The sequence below is a fragment of the Cupressus sempervirens genome, chromosome 1, assembly GCF_028749045.1.
Source record: "Cupressus sempervirens isolate cs-2001-9-10 chromosome 1, ASM2874904v1, whole genome shotgun sequence".
In the NCBI taxonomy this organism is placed as follows: domain Eukaryota; kingdom Viridiplantae; phylum Streptophyta; class Pinopsida; order Cupressales; family Cupressaceae; genus Cupressus; species Cupressus sempervirens.
Window position 1 is genome coordinate 136703275 of NC_143118.1, and position 4340 is coordinate 136707614.

The 4340-nt window shown below is 30.7% G+C and overlaps 1 long non-coding RNA gene across 1 annotated transcript; it reads right to left on the reverse strand.

Annotated features, from left to right (window-relative positions):
• Window positions 1-590: 590 nt before the first annotated feature.
• On the reverse strand, window positions 591-2890 carry LOC149576545 (uncharacterized). The gene is made up of 2 exons (XR_016361390.1): window positions 2750-2890; window positions 591-1027 (listed from the first exon to the last, which is right to left on the reverse strand). It is a non-coding gene; the product is annotated as an uncharacterized LOC149576545 (long non-coding RNA).
• Window positions 2891-4340: the final 1450 nt, after the last annotated feature.

The following is a 4340-nucleotide window of genomic DNA, read 5'->3' on the forward strand; positions in this document are numbered from 1 at the left end:
TCTTAATTTAAATATGATCTTTTTGTTCATCTGGTGTTTACAGAGCAAAAAACATTAGAACACAGGTACTTGGTTGTCCAAAGACAATCGATGGTGATCTCAAGTGCAAGGAAATTCCAACAAGTTTTGGATTTGACACAGCTTGTAAGGTGATCTGTTTTCATTTGTGAACTGAATGGTGTGCTTAAATATTTAGAGATCAGAAGTTGCAGGTGTGCTCAAATTTTCTGGACAAATGTTATCTATATAGTGAATTTGATGGTGGGATAATTATCAACTGTTATAGGATTGCATAGATTGGTAAATATAGTGAATTTGATGGTGAGGATAATTATCAGCTGTTTGAGAAGACAACCAGTAAATATGTATCACTTAACTATATTAATGTCATGCCCAATAACTTATATAAAAGAATAATAATATTCGAAAAACCTAAACTGTCGTAACTATATCATTTGACCATTTATCATGCTCAACCATTTATAGAAGAAGGAAGTAACACAATCATGGTTGATACTATTATACTATCACCACTCTTTTCAAACTGCAGTCCTCACAATGAATTGTTTCAAAAAATATGCCAGACCATAAATTCTAATATTGTCAAGAATTTATTCAAAATATTTATTTTAAGACTATAGTGATGGTACCAAATTACTATCAGTTCTTCCAAATAATTTTTACCACAATTAATTTGTAAAAATTCAGTGCAGCCTTGAACAAAATAAATATAATAAGAATCACATGAGAATTTTCTAGTCTTCAAATTCTATCATCTGTATATAACACCCCTTTACACAAAATAGGAAAAAATACCATTTTTGTGAGCCTCTCACATTTGGAATCAATAAAAGGCCTCATCAGATTCCTTGGACTTCTTTTTCACACGTTTTTCCTTTGCAACTACTTCTGCAATAGAACCTACTGCTATTTCACTTTCAACATCTGCAGGTTTCTTCCTTCCTTTTTGATGAACAACAATCGTCCATCCTTCTGTAGGAGTTGCTGCTCCTCTTTCTTTCCTTTCCTGTAAGATTCAAGGCAGTTTAATGAAAAGCACACCATATGCATGGATTATTATTACGAGATGAATTCTGAACAATGCATTGTTGAAGAAACATTGTAAGAAAGAAAGATTAGGAAACAAAACCTGGCTGGGGTCCAAGCAAGATTAGAAATTACAAATTTGAGGAACAAAAAGGCATGCTCCACTTATCATGTGGCTAAATGAACAATAATATAGAAAAATTAGAAAAATTTCAATCTACTGATTACTAAATGACCATGTATAGGAAGTTTTAATGGGCTAACAAATATGATCAGAAAATAAGTTTCTTCTTCAAAAAGAAGAGTTGAAAGGAAAGCAACTTAGCCAATCTGGCTTAACGAGTAGCATATTTACTACGAAACTGCTATGCTAGAAAAGAACAATATTTGTGAAAATATAATCAGATATGATGAACATAACACAAGAGAATAATATATTGAAACAACTGCTTTAATCTTCAGATAAGCTTGGTACAGGGAGGACCTACCATATCAACACCCTTAACCCAACATTCAACAAGCTGTGTGTGAAAATAGTTATTGGTAAAGAATTAAGGCACAACCATTATCCCAACCATTTATGACTACAAATAGAAATATACTTCCTAAGCTAATATTACAATACATTAATTACTTACAAAACCAAATCAGCTACAAAATGGTTCACTATATGTATACAAATTATTCACTAATTGGTGGCGATTAGCATCAGCAAAAGATTTATGGGTTTTATAAAAGGGAAAAGTGAAACTAATGTGCCCCTTTGCTACCATCTACTACTTTGTATACCTTTCCATGTTTACAACAAGAACAATTTCATCTGCAATTATTTGAATTTTATAGAATTTGGGGTTTTTATTTGTATATCTTTCCAATACAATCTCATTTCCATTTTCTAATCCAATCCTCACCATAGCCGTGCATGGAATACCTAACAATTATTACATTCTATGACACAAGATCTCATTGAAGCATTCTGTCAAACACATCGTGTGCAATCTTTATGCATCCACATTTTGCATTAAGAGCATCCATCACAAAGACATCGACTCCAGACCCCTTTCTAATTAAATCTGCACGAATCTTTTCACCTTGTTCAAGAGATGACAAATTGGAACATATAGAAAGGACACTAGAAATGTAAAATGGCTTCTTTCTTTACCTATTTGATTCGTTAAGTAGAACATCTTCAGAGCCTGCTTGTTGCAACCAAGATTAGCAAACCCAAATATCATTGGCATCCAAGATTTCTCATTTCATTGAGGCATTTCCTCAAAGATTTTCAATAGCTTATCCATATGACTATTCTTTGCATAACCCGAAACCATGTCATACTATGAAATCAAATCTTGGTTCGTCATTTCGTCAAATACATCCCATGCATCCTCTAAACTCCCACATTTTTCATACAAGTAAACAAGGCCATCCTCTAAACTCCCACATTTTGTCAAATAGATGTCGTAAATCCTCTGTTAGATAGACTGGGAGAACGGTAGCAAAGGTAAATCAATCGGGTTTGAATCCCATCATTTTCATTTTACGTTGATAAAGACATTCCATGACATCCGTTTCTTTTTCTCATTTCATTCAATATCCTACGGGCGTCCTCCAAATTACTTCCTAAGGTGAAAATTCTATTTCCTCAGAATTCAAAATCAGATTGAAAAATGTGGGCATGAATTAGTTTTGCTAAATTTCTTACCATTATCTGCCCAGAATCATGGTTGCCAAAGAATCTAGGTTGTTTTTCACGGCACGTGCATCCAAGAATAAATTGATCGCCTGCCAAAGACTAAAATAAAAATAAGTAAAAGTAAAATAATGATATTATATTTGGTAGTAACTAATATTAAATTAATTTAAATAATGTAATATATTATATAAAACCAAGATATGAAGTTTACGTCCATAGTTAGAAATAAAGTAAAGTAGTGATATACAAATAATAAAAAATGAAATGAAGGTGTAGTAAAATGAAGGACAAGGACAAAAATAAACATTAATTAGAGATAGCAATAGAAATAAAAATATATATAATGACTGATATAATATAGTTTTAATCATTGTTTTGCAAAGATCGTTGGTTTATTTGAGATAAAACTTTTGATCTAATTAACTAGGAATTGTATCTTGGTGTATCATAGTTACATCAAATAGATCAACCACATACATTAAAGAATAATTTGGTCTATTTTCTCATACAATTTGAAATGCATGAGGTTGACTGATTAACATGGTGTTTTTTTAATAATAAAAAATGAGATCTAAACATAATTAAATAAAACCTTTCAACCAACATTATAATTAGATTCTATTTTTTAGAAGTTGTTTACATGTTTGTAATAGGTAAAGAGAGGGAAAGAAAGGGAGGGAGAGGTTTAGATATAAAAGAAGATAAATAAAAATTCATTAGAGAGATGAATTTAAAGGAGATGAAATTGAAGATAGGAGGAGAGATAATGAGGGAAAGTGGAGATGGATAAATATATATGAAAGAGATAATTTTTTAGAATGGGAAAGGAAGAAATATAAGAATAAAGATAGAGATACATAGAAATGATACATAAAGAGGTACAGAGAGAATGAGATATAGGGTAGAAAGAAGTCAGGGATAACAAAATAGAGATAAATTGACATATTAGAGAGAAAATCTAATAAGATGGAAATGGGGAGGCAAATGAAGATAATTAAAAGATAAATAATGAGAGGTGGAGAAGAAGAGAGGGATGGAGAGATCTATATGGTGAGGGAGAGTAATTAAGAGAGATATTTATATGGTGAAGTTGAATAATAGAGAGAGATATAAGGACATACAAAGTGAGTGGGAAGGAGAGATAGAGAGAAAGAACAAAGAGAAGTAGATATAGAGAAATAGAGAAGAAGAGAGCGAGATAGAGATACAAAGAAATAAAAGAGAGCAAGAATGAAGGGAAAGGGAAACATATATAAAATATATAGATGAAAGAGGAGAGAGAAAAGAAATGAAAGAAGGAGAAAGAGGAAAAGAAAATCAGTCAAAAGATGAGAGAGAGCACGCAAAGATGAAGAGTGAATCAAAGAAGGGATTAAAAAGAGAAATAGAGATATAGAATGGTGAATTTTTTTTAAAAATAGTTAAACATAATTATCCAATTAAAGTGTAAATTATCCTTTTAATTTATTTTAAAAATTGATATGTAACATATCAACTTATGAAAAAATGTACTACAATATAAGAACTTAAATAAATAAATAAATAAATTTAATTTTGTTTTCAAAAGAACTAAAATAAATAAAATTATTAAATATTTTTT